Source organism: Choloepus didactylus, chromosome 8 (genome assembly GCF_015220235.1).
Source record: "Choloepus didactylus isolate mChoDid1 chromosome 8, mChoDid1.pri, whole genome shotgun sequence".
NCBI classification, from domain to species: domain Eukaryota; kingdom Metazoa; phylum Chordata; class Mammalia; order Pilosa; family Megalonychidae; genus Choloepus; species Choloepus didactylus.
The window spans coordinates 133,157,864-133,177,283 of NC_051314.1; the positions used below are offsets into that span (position 1 = coordinate 133,157,864).

Here is a 19,420-nt window from a genome sequence, read left to right on the forward strand (position 1 = left end):
TTTCTTTTTCCTCTCTACCTTCTTTGACTCTCCCTCCTGCCTTGTGGAAGAAATGTAGATGCTCTTATATAGATAATGGTGAAGGTGGTGAACACATAAATGTATGACCATGCAGAAAACCATCGATTATTTACTTGGGATGGAATGTATGGTTAGTGAACAAAACCATATTAAAAAAAAATGGGTTGATGACAAAACCTCGAGGGCAATATACTGAGTGAAATAAGCCAGACACATTAGGACAATTATTGCAGGGTCTCACTGATAGGAACTAATTATAATATGTAAACTCATAGACATGAAATATCAGGTACCAAGATATAGGACGAGGCTTAAGGATGGGGAGTGGTTGCTTAGTATGAGCAGAATGTTCAATTAGGATGAACTTAAATGTTTGGAAATGAACAGGGGTGTTGGTAGCAAGACGTGAGAATAACTAACAGCGCCGAATGGTGTGTGAATGAGGTGGAAAGGGGAAGCTCAGAGTCATATATGTCACCAGAAGGAAAGTTGGAGGTCAAAAGATGGGAATGTATAAAACTGAATCCTATGGTGGGCAATGTCCATGATCAACTGTACAAATACTAGAAATCACTTCCATGAACCAGAACAAATGTATGACAATACAATTAGAAGTTAATAATAGAGGGGCATATAGGGAAGATCTATATACCTATTACAAACTATATACTCCAGTTAGTAGTATTTCAACATTTTTTCATAAACAGTAACAAATGTACTTTATCAATACTACGAGTCAACAATTGAGGGGGGTTGGTTAGGGATAGGGGAAGATTAGAGTTTCCTTTTTTTTTTTTTTTTTTCCATCTTTCACTTTATTTCTTGACTGGAGTAATGAAAAGTTTCTAAAAATTGAACAAAAATTAAGTGTGATGGATGCACAGCTGTATGAGTGTACCCAGGGGCAAGTGATTGTACACTTTGGATCTTTGGATAATTGTATGGTATCTGAACAATCTCAATAAAAATGGAAAAAAAAAATAAGTACTGTGAAGATGTTTTGCTGTTTTATTTTCTTCCTACTTCAGTATTTTTTGTTTGTTTGTTTGTTTGTTTTTGTATTTTGGCCAGTAATGTGAATGGTGTGTGTGAAGCCAGAGGTCAGCCCAGGTTAATTTTCACCAGCCTACAAAGTGCTTTACAAAAAGGAAGAGGAAAAATATGAGGAATCTTATGTATTCCCTTCATGATTTGCAGTTTTATGATGATGGGGAAATAATGGTTTGGTGGTTATAATTTTTTACAGAGAAAGTATTTTATTCAATTCAAATATCTGTGCTAGTAAAGAAAAGAGCAGTGATATGGATAATTAGCTCATTAACATTTGAAATGTGTTTTTTATCTCTATTTGAATGCCTAATGTGTATTTCATATTGTTAGGTTTAAACTCTCCATTTGCTCCTGTTTAAAACCAAGAGATTGCTTTTTTGGCTGATTGGTGGAAATGTAATGCAAGCTGTCTCTGATACAAGCTGTCAGCCTGAATTATCTATCTTTAAGGTACTTTTGTTAAGCACTGCATTGACAGCTCTTAAAATCATCACACCACCCTTGCAGAGGAGAATCATTTTGACTACATGATGGTGCATGTCTGTTATATAAAGTCTATCAGTGGGATTTCCACAAGTCACATCTTGAAATTGACAGAGTAAAACTGCGTGGTTCACAAAGTGGAAATAGTTTTGAAATGTACAGAAAAAGGGGAGGTGCCAGCAGTCATAATCTGTTGAAAGAATGCAGTGATAGCATAGGGCTGTTGGGAACAGGTAGACTTTGGGCATATAGATTTGCAGAGAGAAAATTATTATTATTATTATAAAGAGAAATGGTTAGAATAAGCTTTTTGGAGGCATTCTGCTTTTTCTTTTTGCTTCTTTTTCTTTTATTTTGCTTTTTCTATAACCTATATTTTGTGATTGTTTTCTTCTTAGTACATTTGGGATGCTTTTTCCCTTATACTGATAATGAGAAGAGCACTTATTGAGGTTTAGAAATAACATGACCCCTTTGAACTTAAAGTTGCCTCAAGCTGGGGCTCTTTTCCCACCAGTGATTTCTGTTATTTTGTCCTTAGTTCCTTCACCCATGGGCATTATTCCTTGAACTTGGACTTAGGTCATATAGTTACCATTTCTCTACTTTAGATGTGAAAGATTCTCAGTCTACTTCTAAACATTTCTAATTCCCAATTCACAGTTATGTGAGGGTGAAACATATTTCTACATGGCCCTTCAAATGTCTGTGTGGAACATGGGAGCTTAGTCTCCTGTTCTTTGGAGCAGTGGTCACAGCCAGCACCAACACATGTGCTTTCTCTTGGTTTTCCTTGAGAAGCAGAATGGTCTAGCAGTATTTATTCCTGTCTTAACTGCATGGCTTTAGATGAATCATTTTGCTTCATGTTCTTCAGATTATTTATAAACTCTAGTTTATTAATAAAACCACTAGTAGTGTCTGCCTATTTTAACTTGAAATTTGTGAAGGTTAATTTGTTAATGTCTATAAGGCTGCTAAGCACTTTACGGATGAATTTGCAGTATACACTAAACCTTAGTTGATTGCATATGCCATGCTAGGCACTATATACAAAAGTTGATTAAAATGCAGGCCCTACTTTTTTTCTTCCTTTATTCTTTTCTTTTTTATTTTTTAAATTAGAGCAGTTGTAGGTTTATATAAAACTCATACACAAAATACAGAGCTCCCATATATATATATATATATATATATATATATATATATATATATACCACACACACACACTGTTTTCCCTACTAACATTTTGCATTAGTGTGGTACCTTTGTTACAATAGTATTATTATAACTATGCCATTAACTACAGTCCATAGTCTGTTAGGAAACAGTTCTATGGCTTTAAAAAATTTTTTTATTCTGGTCACATATATACAACCTAAAAGAAATTTCCCATTTAAACTTTCAAATATACAATTCAGTGTTGTTAATTACATTCACAATCACCACCATCCATTACCAAAACTTTTCTGTCACCCCAAACAGAAACTCTACCAATTAAGCTTTTAACTCCCCATTTCCCAACTCCACTCTGGTCCTGTTAACTTTTATTCTACTTTCTGACTATGAATTTGCATGTTTTAATTAGGTCGTAAGTGAGATAATACAATGCTTCTCCTTTTGTGTCTGACTTATTTCACTGAACATGATGTCTTCAAGTTTCATCCATGTTGTGTAGCATTAATCCCTTTTTATGGCTGAATAATATTCCATTGTATGGATTTACAACATTTTGTTTTTGCATCCATCTGCTGATGGACATACGGTTGCTTCCCTATAGACTCTGCTTTTGAGTTCAGATCTGGTTGGATATAAATAGCCATATGTAGAGTGTTAGGTGTATTCAGAGTGCAGTGGCAGAGCAAAAGGAGGAAGTGATTAATTGGGGGATGATTAGAAATATAGATTCAGTTAGCAGTACACATCTTAGTTAATTGACAGTTAGCTTTTCGTAGTTAACTTGGAGTATAACTGTTGTTCAGACTGGCAATAGAATTACAAGAGAGCTGTTTTTGTTTGTTTGTTTTCTCTCTCTTTGTTCTTTCACCCTGGCCTTTTTAGCCAGAGAGTAGTGAATTGAGAACAGAAATGGAAATCACAAGATTTGATTCTTGTCTCAGTTCTGTCAAATACTAGGCCTGTATTTGGGGCAGTTCATTTAATTTCTCTAGGCCTTAATGTCTGCAATTACTAAAAGGGAAGAATATCTTTTCTGTCTCACAGAGATAATCATGTAAAAGTGGTTTCATTTTTATAAATGTAAAGTTTTCAGATATGTCCGTAAGAGAGTGAATTTTTTTCCCTCTCCTCATGTCTGATTGGTTTCCTTTGAGTTTTGATTTTGACTTTCATTTGCCCTGCAGCCCTGGGGCATATACTAGTTGACAAGCTCCATTTACCTATTCATCTTGATCCCTCCCTCCTCTCTCTTATGCCCTCTTTTCATTTCCTGGGAGTATGTTGCTACATTCAAAGTTAGTCTCTCTCCTGAAAAGGGCAATGCAAGTACACTGTGGTAAGGTGTGTCTTTTATTCTTCTCCTTTTGTCATGTACTATATTAAAGGCTTACTGTGAAAGATTTAGTTTTAGATTGTGTAGAAGATTATTTGGGGAATTTTCATCTAATGAATATCATAATATTTCAGTAGTTTGAATAAAATTAATTTTTGACTCTTCTCTTTGCTTGACTTGAAACATCTCTTTTCTATTTTAAGAACTGCCATCCTAGAAAAGTTTTTATTTTTAAATTGAGGATATTTGAAGACCCTTTCTTGGGAATTTGTAGGTTAAGAATTTGTTAGTTTTTCATGCTGTGGGAGGTAGCATATTAGCGATCTGAAATTAACTGTGTTGCAGCTGAAATCAATTTACTGTATTAAGGGTAAGTACTGTTATCTGTGTGGGTGTGGGTATGTACTGGGTTGTGTTCTAAATGTATTTTTTTGTGGGGCTTGGTCATCCTATTAGGTGGAAAATTGCTTCACTGGAATGTCTTTCACACACTCCTTTTTCTTATTTTAGATTAATAGTGATCTAAGAGGCATTTGGTTGTCAGTATCATGTTTGACTGAATGTAGAACAGCCAGATACCTATTTTCATTTTCTAAGGTGCATACTTGAGAGAGAGATATCATATAAAGCCTGAGAAGTAGCCATAAAAAGTTTGTTGGCATATCTTAGGAGAAATGAATCCCTAGATGAGTTTTCCAGTATAGATGGGCTTTGGATTTCTGCCTAAGGATCTTTAGATGGAAAAGTTAAGTCTAGAAGAGCTCAGCTTACCAGCACCTATCACTCAGAGAAGGTAAAATACTCCTTGAAATTGCAGAATAATTTGTAATTGACCCGACCCCACCCTTCCTCCCAAAAAAAGGTAAACAAGAAAATGCAATTATTACCGGTAGAAAGGCCTGCCTGATCCCTCAACAAACAGAGAAACAAGTTTCCTTCTTTGGTGAGGTGAGTTTACTGAAGATGCATCAACAAGGACCTGGAGGAAAGAAAAACCTTTCAAGCCCAGTTCAAAGTGAGAAGAATTGGTTGGGCTTTTATAACCCCAAACAGACAAAGAAATGGCCAGAAGTCAGAAGAAAGCAGAAAGGAAAAAAAAAAAAAGTAGAAGAGAGAAGCTGTTCTGTGAGCATCTTCTTGTTAACTTTGAAGTCCTTCCCTCATTCAGGTTTGTTTTTCAAAAAGCCAGTTCTTTATCAAACCGTATGGTGGTTTCCTCCTGTGGGCAATGCTGGGAAAGTTCCTGGGAGCAGAGAGCAGTTTTTTTGTTGTTGAGGTTAGAACAACAGCAAGTTATTTTAACAAGGGCTTTTCTTGGTCAGAATAACTTGAGGCTGTTTGAATGAAGTGATCTTAATACACGGTTTTTTTCTCCTATTGGCTATTGAAGACTGTACTAAGCATTTTCCAGCTAAAGAATTATATTGAGTATTTTCTACTTATCCAGCTATCACAGTCAATGTAGGCATCATGAAGTAGCTATGGCATGTTTTTGAAATGGTTCTTTGAATGGTCACCAAGCTATTTACTTAGTTCCTACCACCAAAATTGACGTTATATTTTATTTAACATTTATTTTAAAAATTCTCCCTTTTTCTCCATATCTCAGTTTCTGCTCTACTTCCCTCTTTAATTGAAGAATTTCATGCACGTATCTTTGTGTGTTTTCTTGAAGAAAACACCAAGAATAACCTATTCCATGTACTTCTGGCCACAAACTCAAGATATATTACGATATAGTAGGAAGCAGTAGAATGGCATCGAGGGACTTCAGCCCAAGAGCTAAGAGAGCATGGTTGGTAAAAAGCATGGAGTCTGGAAGCAAACTGCCTCTCTCCTGGGATCCCAGCAAGTCATTTTACAGCTGTATGATGCTGGGCAAGTTACTTATCCTCTTTGTGCTGTTTCCTTCTCTGTAAAATGGAAGTAACAATAAAACTTATCTCACTAGGTTATTGTGGAGTTTAAATAGATTAAGTAGAGTGTTTAGAATAGTATGTATTAAGAGCTGTTAGCTATTGTTAATGATACCCAATTCTTCTAGCAGACCTTGGGTAAATTACTTTTGGACTTGATGTCTTAAATACAAAGACAGTTCTGATTCTTTGTGCATATTTAAACTCTGATGGCTGGTACTAATGAGTTTTATAGTTTGCAGCCCTTGAAGTTAGACTTTTGTGTTTTTTGTATCCATGGGGTCACTGAGATAGATACTTCCAATAATACAGATATTTTGTGAAAAAAGACTTGGGTTGTTGGAATGACTCTAAGACTATTTGTAGATGCTATTTCCTTAATGTGCTAAATTTTAGGTGAAATATTACCCCAAACAGTTCTTTATCTTTTAATGAAAGCACACTCTTCATTAACAATGGCAATTGTTATGAGAAAGGCTTGTCTTTTTATATTTTTGCTTTATATGAATTGATCCTTAACAGTAAAAGTCTCATTGGTCATCCGTTCTTTCTTTAGGACTTCCTGTGTAAGAACACAAAATGTTTGGTGAATCTTCATTAAAATGGAGGTCATGACATTTAAGAAAAAAGCAGTTGAATCTGAATTGGCTTTTGAAGGACTGTATTACTCCAAAGTTTTAATGTGACAAAGCTGTTGATTATAAATGATATGAAAAAGTCTTTAGATATGAAACAAAGAATGGTCTTAAATCTTTTGTTAGTTTTGAGCTGTTAAAAGTAAGGAGAAAAGACACTGTTCGCTAAATTCCATTTTAGTTTGTCAACTTTCACCTTATTTCTTCATGATGGAGCCTTTGAAATTTCCATTTCACTCATCTTGGCTTAGAGCTCTAAAGAAAAAGTAGGGAAAGTCTCCTTTTTGAGGATTAAAGTTTTTACCTTCTTATGATGGCTTTTTTTTTTTTTAAATCAGTTCTTGCTATTAGAGGTTCTGTTTTTAGAAGTGAAGATAAGTAACTTGTTAAGAATTCCTATCAGTGAGCATTTAGAAACTCTGACCCTTGGATAACCCTTCTGTTGAAGAACTGTGTAATTGTAAGGCTGCTCTTATGAATCCAGCTGTACTGTACATCTTTTGAAGTAGCATGAAAACAGATTACAAAACTTGTAGAATATGAACAGAGAGTGGGAGCAGATGTGATCCAAAGAGTAAGAATAATGAACATAAGAAATTACATTCCTTATTTCCAAAATTTGGGAGTTGGGAATGGTTAATAATATTTTTTTAGTTTTTTGAATGAAATACTGTTTTAAGCCACTAGTAGTAAAGTAACTGATGTTCTTTGTTTTGCATAACAATGAAACGCAAGTTCTTTGAGAAAATAGGGTGGTTTCGCTTTTTGGAGTGAAAGGCTATGATTCAGTATTAAAATTTTGTTAATTTTTTCCCCCAACTTTTTCTCTTCAATTAACAAAAAGACAGCACAATTTTAAAAAGTACACAGTGTCTTTTTTTTTTTTTTTGACTAGCTACTGCATAGCTTTTTTTTTTTTTTTTTTTTACAATTCCAAAAAAATATTTTTCTTGTTTTTTAAAATAAATCCATTACACTTTGGCAACACTTTTTTTTTTTTTTTCCTTTGGATAGGAAAAGCTTTATTCCGAGGATAGTATTTAATGTGTCACAAGATTTTGTAGAATTTTGATGAAAATTACATTTATAGGCCAGAGATAACTTCACTGTAATCTTCAAACTTTTGAGTAGCTTCTCAGGACTCCAGTAAAAATATGAGAACTAATGTTACTTATTTGAACATTCAGGATCCTTAAAGGTGAAGGGCCTAGAAAGGTCTAGAACAGATGTTCCATGAAACCGCTATTGCTTTTATTTATTTATTTTTAATCTTCATTTTATTGAGATATATTCACATACCACGCAGTCATACAAAACAAATCGTACTTTCGATTGTTTACAGTACCATTACATAGTTGTACATTCATCACCTAAATCAATCCCTGACACCTTCATTAGCACACACACAGAAATAACAAGAATAATAATTAGAGTGAAAAAGAGCAATTGAAGTAAAAAAGAACACTGGGTACCTTTGTCTGTTTGTTTCCTTCCCCTATTTTTCTACTCATCCATCCATAAACTAGACAAAGTGGAGTGTGGTCCTTATGGCTTTCCCAATCCCATTGTCACCCCTCATAAGCTACATTTTTATACAATTGTCTTTGAGATTCATGGGTTCTGGGTTGTAGTTTGATAGTTTCAGGTATCCACAGTGTCTTAATGGAGAAAAACTTTTAATCTTCAGCAAGGCCTCATTACCTTTACTTTTAGCTACTTGGAGGTTTGAGAGTGGATGATTATACAGCTGCTAAGCCATATTTGTTAGGTTCTCATTTAGAAGGTTTTGAGAGAGTAAATATATAAAACAAGTGAACTAAAGTAAAGTTAGTAAGGGACAAATACTTACTTTCTGCTACTTTATGCTACTGCTGCCCCTCTTTACCACTTTTTTCTTGTAAAATTATTGTGCAAGTGAGCCATTTTGAGAGTAAATATGTAAAAAAATTCACATGAACTAAAGTAAAGTTAGTAAGGGACAAATACGTACTTTGTGCTACTTTATGCTACTGCTGCTCCTCTTTACCACCTTATTCTTCCTTCTTGTAAAATTATTGTATAAGTGAGCCCTTATTTCTGCGCTTCACAAGATGGAGCTCCTGAGAAGATGATTTACTAAACAGATAAATCTTTGAGTATATAAATCATATAGTATAAAGAAATCCCTTTTATAATTAAGGCACTGGAGAGTCTGCATGACTAATTAGAATTATTTTCTGGCAAAGAGGTAGGCAAATATAACCTTCACAGGAAATTTTAGCTTTATTGTGGATCTGTCTTTGGTGACTACACATTCCTCACTCTTGAAACTCATCTTCCGAGAAGGTTACAGAAATGGTTCCCTGAATAAACCATTTTTATATGAATTTTCAGTCATATTGCCTATGTCATTCTTCATTATTGGTGAATTACCAAGAATGAGCAAATCTTGGGATATTATATCCTTAAAAATGACTCAAAAGTCTAAATCATTTTGCCTCTCTGCTTGTTTATTGTGCCTAGAGTATGCCTGGGCTATGTCTGGCCTTTGGATATGACAGAGAGGAATGTAAGTCATTAGATAAATATGTCCACAGTAGCCCTGTTTTATGTGGGTCAGCAGAGGGGATGAGAGCAATTTAGAATATTGCTTTGAAGAACGACAGGAGATTTAAGTCTCCATTTGGCACTATGTTTGGAAGTGCCTCACCCACTTTTGTGGGAACTGTAGAATATAGCAATGCCTGCCTTGATTACAGCATTGTTATACTTGTTTTCTATTTAGCAAGCTATGATGCCTGAGTCCCACCTTCAAAGATTCTAATTTAATTATTATGGGTTGCAACTTCAGCCATAGGAATTTTTTAAAATTCCACAGGTGACTCTAATTAGGCAGCAAAGTTTGGCAACCACTGTGTTATAATCTTTAACTCTTTTGTCAGTTTAACTGTATGTACTGTGAATTTATTACATGGCTGACTGGTTAAATAGAGTCTATACCTAATGGAGCCAATTGTTTAAATAAATATCAAGAAAGACACTAAAGTACAGATTTTTTAGTAGGTATTATAGAATACAAAGAAAGGAAATGGTAGTTGTGCAAGAAAGTAGGGCCTAATCAGAAAAGGCTTCTTGAAAAAAGTCAAGTCACATCTTGAAGGAGGTGAAGGACTTATATTAGAAAGCAGGAAGGAATTAGATGAGCTTTGGGACCCAGCTTAGGTAGCTCGAAGGGGATGTGAGTCAGAATAGCAAGAGAGCTGTGTTAAGACACACACATTTCTTATGTGCTGTATCATCTATGTTTGTGCCAATAGGATATGCCCTAAACTGTGCTTTTACGGAAAAGCACTCCAGAAATCATTCAATCCTGCTCAGACCTCCACTGAGTGTCCTTCTCTGTATATAGTAGAAGTTGAAAACAGATATACTTCCTCCTCAGAGAGGCTTGAGGGTCTGGATCAGCAGATTATGGTATATATTATATTACAGATAAAGAATATTCCATCTGTGTGGATTCACGATTCCAAGGCAGCAGTCATGCAGAAAGGGAAGTAACATTTGTTGCTCAATGGAAGAAACCCAGATTTAAGAACTGGACCAGCTTGTCTAAGTTCCCAAGGACTTTAAGATTAGGCACTAATATATTAAATATGTATGGAATCCTGTAAGGTGCATAGGAGGAGTGGGGCTGGGAAAAGAAACCAATACAATGAAGATGTTATGGAACATATCCTTAGTCTCCAGGAGATTATAGTTAGTAAGGGATATAAGAAAATATATACCTACTTTGGATAATTGTATGGTGTGTGAATAAATCTTAATAAAAATCTAAAAAAAAGATGAAAAGAGTATTCAATGTCATGAAGTATTTTTTACAACAAATTGGACAATAAATATCCTTTGGTCTTTAAAAAAAAATAAATGAATAAATCAGCAGTTGCGTATAAAAAAAAAGAGCATGGCCTTTTATGGGGTACAAAATAGATTTAAACCAACAAACTATTCTTTCTCAATTAAGTGGACTTTGCCCCTTTGTCCAAAATAAATTGGCCATACATGTGAGATTTGATTTCTGAGCCCTCAATTTTTAAAAAATTATTTTAATGCAATTTTATTGAGATATACTCACATACCATATAATCCATCTGAAGTATACAATTGATGGCTTACAATATCATCATATAGTTGTGCATTCATCACCACAGTCAATTTTCAAACATTTTCATTATTCCAAAATAAAAAAATTAAAAAGAAAAAAAAGAAAAAATATATATATACCATTTGCTACATATTGTATAGCTATAATGTGTTTAGAATAGATAAATCCTATAAGAGGTAAAGAGAAGAATTCAGATGGGCAGAATTGAGGGGAGGACATTACGGGTAGATGGAACAGTATGACTTGAGTCAGAAGATGGGGGTTTGAATTCTACCTTCAGCACCAGGACTCTGTAAAAATGGAGAGAACAAATTGCTGTGCCCAACAGCACCTGAGAAAATTAAAACAGCTAATGTTCAGAGTTTCTTTTCTAACCAAAAATGGACCAATTTTCCTATGAGCAAACCATTTATTACCACTGTTTGCTTGGCATATGTGAGGCATTACATGAGGGATATCAAGTTTAAAGTATGTTTTCTTGCCTTGAGATATTTATAATCTAGTTGGGGAGAGGAATAATACATGTGAAAAAATTAGTCAGAAATTTGAAACAAAAAGTATAATTGTGACATTTTGTGTGGTGCAGACTCAAAGCTCTCAAGGAATTCAGAGAAAACAAGAGTGAGGGATTAGATTGAGTGATCCATATGGTATGGAATTGTAGCCAGACCCTAATGGAGCCAGACCAGTCATAAAGTATTTAGAGGCTCATGGATATGCTTCAGGGAGTCTGAAATTTCCCCTAAAATCATATGCTGCTTTGTATGAATACACATTTTTAAGGTCTTGCACCTTTCATCATACTTGCAATAGGTTCTCTCCTCCCCCAAATGTGAAGAATGCCACTATTTACATGAGTAAGAGGATAGGACTTGGGAATTTAGTACAGCTCTTGGCTGGGGCACGGTCAGCCACACCTCGCCAAGGTACAATTTCCTTCTTGTATGGGGCCCTTAATAAGTATAAGATAAATTTGGATTCTAGACAAATGATGGTTCTAGGGATAGAGAGGAGAGATTGGCCTTACCTTTTCTAATATCATTTACTCTGCTGTAGCCTTTTTAAAATTTTAAATTTGGTTTCCTAAGAAAAAAGTTAATGTGCTCAAGAAGGGATAATGTCTTATTCTAAATATTTTATGATTTTGTCCTTGCTTTTTATGTGGAGTCAGATAATTAGAAACAAATTTCAAATGAAGTGCTATTTTATCTTATAAAATTCAAATTGAGCCTTTATCCAATGGCCAGATGGTACCTTAGATTCATCTCTTATTGATGGTGTCTAAGAGGTACCATGGGGGAGGGGGCGGGATGAGTTTATTTCTCAGTGGAACCATGATCTTTGCAAACTTGGCAGACTGAGGGAAAAACTCACCTTCCGTGAGATACATACATACCTTTGTTTTATATCCAGATATAGAATGTATTCCATACATTGGCATCGTTCCTGTGCTTTCCTACAGCTCTGGCTTCCTCTTCACTCTCCATCTTGAACTTATGCTTTGGAATTCTGAAGAGCTAGTAGTTGCCTGTATATACTGCGATACCTTTCAGCATCATGCGTGGTTTTTTTGTTTTGTTTTGTTTTTGATACTCTTCCTGCTGCCTGGAGCATCTTTCTTTCTTTGGCTTGGCCTGACTCTTCTTACTCATTCTTTTCTTTTCCTTCTTTCTTTCTTTCTTTTTTTTTTTTTTGAATTGTTACATATATTTACTAAAGGAGCACTTAAGATAAAAGAAACAGGTTTACAAAGTAATGATAAATGGATGTTCTACCAAGCCTGGGAACTCCAGTCTCTCTGGTCACAGCTGGGTGTGAGATAAGAGTTCCTTCCAGTCTAAGTCACAGAGTATATAAATAGAGCCTTTAACTGAGGTTGCATCCTCAATCAGGGGAATTTTTCTTACTTATTCTTTAAGATCCAGTGCTGTTGTTCTCTCCTCCAGGAAGTCTTCCATGAATCCCCAAGTAAGTTCCTCCCCTCTGTGCTTCCAGAGCACCCTGTGTTTGTTTCCTTCCCTAGGGTTTTGTTGTTGTTGTTTAAATTTTTCCCTTGAAATACTTTCAAGCCTACATGACAGCACAAAAATAACACAAACCCATACAGAGTACTCAAACACACCCCCATCCCTTCAGAAACTCAGATCGACCTACTCCAATATCCTACCACATTTGCCGTATCATTCCATCCATCCATCTATCAATCAGTCTGTCCATCTTTGTATCCATCTGTCTGTCTGTTGGCTGATCACTTGAGTGTAGATTGTGTACATCATGTGCCTTGAAAGCTTGATACTGATGTATGTTTCCGAACAAGAATATTCACTTTTGCTACTACCTAAGTGCAGCCATCAAGTTCAGGAAATTCAACTGATACAAGTTTTAGTAAGTCTAATATTCCATTTTTTTCCATATGCCCCAATAATGTCCTTTTGAGCATTTTCTCCTCTCGATATATCCCATCCAGGATCATGTATTACATCTCATTGTCATTGTCTCTTCTGTTGCTTTTTTTTTTTTTTTTTTTTTAAATTGACGCAACATAGAACACTGTCCTTCCCATCTCAACCATTTCCAAGCGTACCATCCAGTGGGATTACTCCTGTTTACAATGTTGCAGTACCCTCACCACCTTCCATCACTAAACTGTCCCATCTCCCCAAACAGAAACCCCATGCCTACTATCCAACAACTCGCCACTCCGCCTCCCTCTGTCCTGGGTAACCTGTACTCGGATTTTTATCTCTATGAGTCTGCACATCCTCTGACATTTTCCCTGTAGTTACCATGGGGCTTAAATCCAACATCTCAAATCTATAACACTTTGACTTCCCTAGACACCAACTGAACTTCAACAGTATACACAAACTGTTCCTGTAACCCTCTGTCCCTCCACCTTTTTGTAGTTCTTGTCATAAATTGCGCATTTATACATTGTGAGTCAAAACCACTGACTTATCATTACATTTTATGTTTGCCCTTTAGATACTGTTAGAGGTAAAAAAATGGAGTCACAAACCAAAAATACAACAGTACTGGCATTTGTATCTACCAGTGTTGTTACTTCCACCAGAGATCATCATTGCTTCATGTGGCTCCAGTCTCTTTTCTAGTGTCCTTTCCTTTCCATTTGCAGAACCATCCTTAGCATCTCCTATAGGGCTGGTACAGGGGTGAGGAACTTCCTCAGCCTCTGTTCATCTGTGAATGTCCCAATCTCTCCCTCATCTTCGAAAGGTAGTTCTGCTGAACATAGGATTCCTAGTTGGCAAGTCCCAGCCTCAGTATTTTAAATATGCCATCCCACTGCTATCCTGCCTCCATGGTTTCTGATGAGAAATCGGCACCCAGTCCTATTGAGGCTCCCTTTCATGTGACACGCCACCTCTGTCCTGCCGCTTTCCAAATTCTCTCTTTATCTTTGGATTCGACAATTTGATTATAATATGGCATGGTGTGGGTTTCTTTGGTTTATCCTGTATGGAGTTCATTGAGTGTCTTGGATGTGTATATTCATGTCTTTCATTAAACTTGGGAAGATAATCAGCAATTATTTCTTTGAATATGCTCTCTGTTTCTTTTCTGTTTCTTCTGAGACTCCCACAGTGCATTTATTGGTATGCTTGATGGGGTCCCGCAGGTCCCCCAGGCTCTGTTCACTTTTCTTCATTCTTTTTTCTCCTCCTCAGACTGGATGATTTCAATTTTATCTTCAAGCTCACTGATTGTTTCTTCTGCCAGGACCAATCTGCTGTTGAACCCCTCTAGGGATTTTAATATATGATACTGTGGTCTTCAGTTCTATTTGGTTCCTTTTCAAAATTTCCATCTGTCTATTGATACTCTCTTTGTGTTCATCTATCATTTTCCTGATTTGCTTTAGTTCTTTGTCCATGTTTTCCTTTAGCATTTTGAGCATTTTTAGGACCATTTTAAAGTCTTTGGTATGTCTGGTCCTCATCACTCATGGTTTCTAATGCTTTAATCTTCTCCTTTATTTTGGCCATTGCTTCCTGTTTCTTTGTATGTTTTGTGACCTTTTGTTGAAACCTGGACATTTTGATATTTTATTGTGTTATATCTGGAATTTAGACTCGGAGGCATTGTTCCTTAAGGTTGTATCCAGCTAGTTTTATGACAGATCTTTCCTTGAATGCCAGGAACTAGGATTTAAAAAAAAGGAAGGAGGAGGAAAAAAGAAAACTCCTTTCCTAATATTTGCGGATGGACCTGTACAATTGCTCTCCTTCAGGGCTTATCCATACAAGGAAGGACTATAGAGAACAGCTTAAGCCCAAAGCATAGGGGCCTTCCTGGTCCTGTCTGTGCATGTGTCTTGTCAAGTGGGCACGCGGCCTTAGAAATTCCCCCATTTGCATGGACACTAATGTCCCCTCTTCCCTAGGAAACAGTTTCCTTATGATCCCGGGCATTGCACTGTATGTCTTCCAACCTGTAATCCCTTATCCTGGGCAGTCACTTAACTGCTCTCCCATAGTGTTCTGTAGAAGAGCTTGGCAAGCTGGCTGCCACACAGAGGACAAGTTCTGGGACAGTGAGCATGCAGTCAGTGCCCTGGTTCAGTCCCTCAGGCCACCACTAGACAGAGTAACCCAGATATATGTGCTCCCAGTGTGTGAACAAGGGTTACTCCCACCCCTGGAACTGGGACCAGGGATCTGCACTGGGAGCATAGACTGGCTGAGCCTGTGAGGGGCAGGGTGTCCTACTGCTTTTAAGTAGACTTTTTCTTGATTTGGCATTCACCCTGTTACTCCAATACCTTAAGTGTTTTCTGGAGCTTTGAGAAAAATGTTTCTGCCAGTTCTTGCTGGTTGTTCAAAGCTTCTGTGGAAGGGACAGAACTCTGAAGCTTGTTAACTTTGCCATCTTTTTTAGGGTCCCATTTACTAGGTTTTAAGCTATATTTTAAACTCTGAGGACAGAGATGACATTATTTTATCACTAGCATCTAAATAGCACAGTTCATGACTTTAAGAAGTAACGACTTCAGGAAAATGATAAATCCTGTATGACTACCAGGTTTGTGGCTTAGCTGACTGGTGAAATGGTGCTATTCTTCTCCAGATTAGATTGCAGAAGCGAGAAGATAGTCAAGAATCTTTTGCATTAGTTCTGGTGCAAGATAGTGCTAGCTTGTATTAAAATAATAGCAGGACATGTTGAGAGAAGGGGAGGGAGATATATTTAGATGTGTTAAAATACGTTTAGGAATAATACATTGAGATATATTTAGGACTTAGAAGATGAGATGGATGCTATTTAAACAATTATTAAGTATGGGGTAAGATAGCGAAATAATGTAGTTTATATTCTTCTGTAGGACAAGCCTTATCTTCTGGCTCTCTGTAATCAATGAACTGTGCCACTGATGGGTATACAGTTCTTATGTGCTGCATTTGGTTATGAAGGCACTCTTTGTTAGAATTCATAATTGATGATAGGCTCAGAAATGTTGAGTGGTTTTATATTACCATTATACTGGTGAAAATACAATGAAAGTTGAAAGGAGATGGAATCCCATAAGATAATAGCTGTGAAGCCCTCTTTTAGTCCTGTGGGGTTTGAAGCCTCAGAAAGGAATCCATTTGAGGAGTGGTGCTAATGGCAAAGATCTTCTAAAAAATAAATTATTAAATAGCATGGATTACTAGCCACTTTCGTAAAACTAATTTTCGAGACAACTTTGGTTTACCCCCCTATTTCGTTTAGGCTCAGCTGCATTACAAGCAACCCCTCTCCACCCCCAAAGCAGTCAGCTATTTTAATATCCAACTGTGTAATAGTCTTTTTGAAGAATAAAAGATAAAACTGTTAAAATTCAACAATATAAAAAACAACCCAATTAAAAACTGAGCAAAAGATTTGAATAAACATTTTCCCAAAGACATACAAATAGCCAGGAAGGACATGCAAGATGTTCAATATCATTAGCCTTTAGAGAACTGCCACTGTACATTCACTGGGATGGCTATAATTTTTTTTTTAATGGATAATAAAAATTGTTGGTGAGGATGTTGAGAAAATGGAATATTCATACATTTTTAATGGGAATGTAAAATGCTATAGTTGCTTTGAGAAACAGTTTGGTAGTTCCTCAATAAGTTAAATACAGAATTACCATTTAACCCAGCCATTGTACTCCTAGGTATATATATCCCCCCAAATTAAAAACTTGTACGTGGATATTCATAGCAGCAGTATTCCCAGTACCCGAAAGGTAGAAACAAACCAAATGTCCCTTAATGGATGAATGGATAAACAAAATGTGGTATACATCATACAGTGGCATATTATTCAGCCATAAAAAGAAATGAAATATTAATATTGCTACAACATGGATGAATCTTGAAAACATTATGCTAAATGAAATAAACCACACACAAAAGGCCATATATGGGATGATTCCATGTATATGAACTGTCCAGAATAGGCAAATCCATGGAGACAGAAAGTAGATTAGGGGTTTTCAGGGGATGGAGGAGAGGGGAATTAGGAGTGACTACTAAAGGATAGGAGGTTTCTTTTTGGGGGGTGATGGAAATGTTCTGGAATCAGATAGTGGTGATGGTTGCAGAACAGTGAATTATATACTTTAAGGTAGTGAATTTAAGTTATTTGATTATATTTCATTACCAAAATAAATAAATAAAAATGAAAAGAACACTGATTTTGTAATAGATATCCACATGTCCTGCCTCTTGTTCCTAGAGACTTGTACAAAAGAAATTCAGGAGCTTCTCTTCACCTGACTCCTGTTGGTCAAATTTATTTCACAACTAGTGTTGAGATTGTAGAATATCCACTAATCTTAAATTCCTAGGAGGAAGCAGAACCTCATTTATATTTAGATTCTTTTAGAAAATATTGAAAAAATATATATTTTTTACTAATTCATGACCATTGTAAAAAATTCAGATAATTCAGTTTTATTGCAATTCTGCTTTTTAGTAGTTACCCCTAGAGATGTTTGGTATACACTTTTCCAAACATTTTTTATGCTTATATAAACATTTAAGTATGTATGAATGTATGCAAATAAATAATTATATTTAGGTGTTGGTATTTGCATGTGTGTGTATATTTACATTTTTTTTTAAATAAATGGGATCATATCCTCCATTTTCCCACTTTTCTGCAGCATCACCTTTGCCATGTGTGCATTTGCTACTGGATTCTGTTCATTTTTATTAATCTTACTGTCTGTCCTAGAACTATTAGCACATCATCTTAATTACTGTAGCTTTGTAGTAAGTCTGGATAAATGGTAGTATAAGCCTTCCAGCTCTGTTGTTCTCCAAGAACTCTTAGCTATTCTTGGCCCTTTTTATTTTCCTGTGAATTTTAGAATCAAGTTGTCAATTTCCAAAAGAAAAAACCTGGTGGGTTTTTTTAATTGGGGTTGCATTGTGCCAATAATTTATTTGGGGATCATTGACATCTTAATGTTTCCAGTCTTCCAGTCCTTGAACATGATATATATCCCTCCATTTATTTAGGTCATCTTTAATTCCTCTCAATAATACTTTGTAGTTTTTTTGTGTAGAGGTTTTGTACAGTATATCATGGGCTTCCTTCCACATCAGACTTAAATATCTACTTAATTTCTTTTTTAATAGTGAAATGGTTTGAATGAATCAAAATTTTTTTAACATTTCCTCTCTTGAAGAGTATTTCAAATCCTTCCATATTAAAAATAACACTAGTGAAAAGCCTTGCCAAGCATACACACTTGAGACCTGATTATAGCTTCTATTTAGGATCTCCATCTCTTTTTCTACTTAGATGAGATGACCCAACAATCCCCAATAAATTTAAGTACTCTCTCTTCCTCTCTCTCCCTCCCACAGCTGTTACTAAATTATTCCTCTTCTGTTTTTGAAGGGACCTCACCAGGGCTAGTGTAGACTGTTATCCTCAAAAGCCCCAAGACCTAGAAGCCCTTTCTACCTTCAAAACCACTGGCCCCCTCAGTTTTCCTAATGGTACGGTATTATAATTTCCAAAGAGAGATTCTACTTTCCAGTTTTGTGATACCTCTACTTAAGAAGAGATGGAGAAGGAGGAAAGAGTTTGTAAATTACCTTTTCTCCTCAGGGAAGGGTATCATTTCAAATTATTGTTACTTTTTTTTTTATTGTTCTCCCTATATGGTATTTGAGAGTAGCTTTTTGTACCATATCATGCCACACCAATAATAATTACAACAAACAAACCAAGATTAATAATAGTATAATTTATTGACTGCTTACTCTGTTCAAGGTAGTATGCCAAGAACTATAAATACATTACCTGATTTTTGTAACAATCTTATCAAGTTAGTCATCTTCATTTTACTTATGAAGAAATTAAGGTTTGAAAACCCTAGCACCTAAAACACCACCTGATACACAGTAGGCACATAGTTAAATATGGGGACAGAGACCTACACTACTGGTCTTTATTGCTTTTGCTTAGACTCTTGCTATAGTAAGAAGCAAGAGTTTCCCCTCATTTCTGGTGTCTCTGTTCTAATCTTTCTGGTTTGGCTATCAGGGTAATTTTAAAGTAGAGCCCTCCCTGAACGTCATTTTGTAGCTTAGAGACTTCAGTGACCAACAGTGCTTATTGAACAAAGTCCATATTTCTTAGCTATCCTAAT

The 19,420-nt window shown here is 35.8% G+C and overlaps 1 protein-coding gene across 5 annotated transcripts in view; it reads left to right on the top strand.

Moving 5' to 3' along the window:
• The window catches only part of BCL2L13 (BCL2 like 13), a 126,167-nt gene that overhangs the window by 103,815 nt on the left and 2,932 nt on the right, over positions 1-19,420 (top strand). The window lies entirely within an intron of this gene.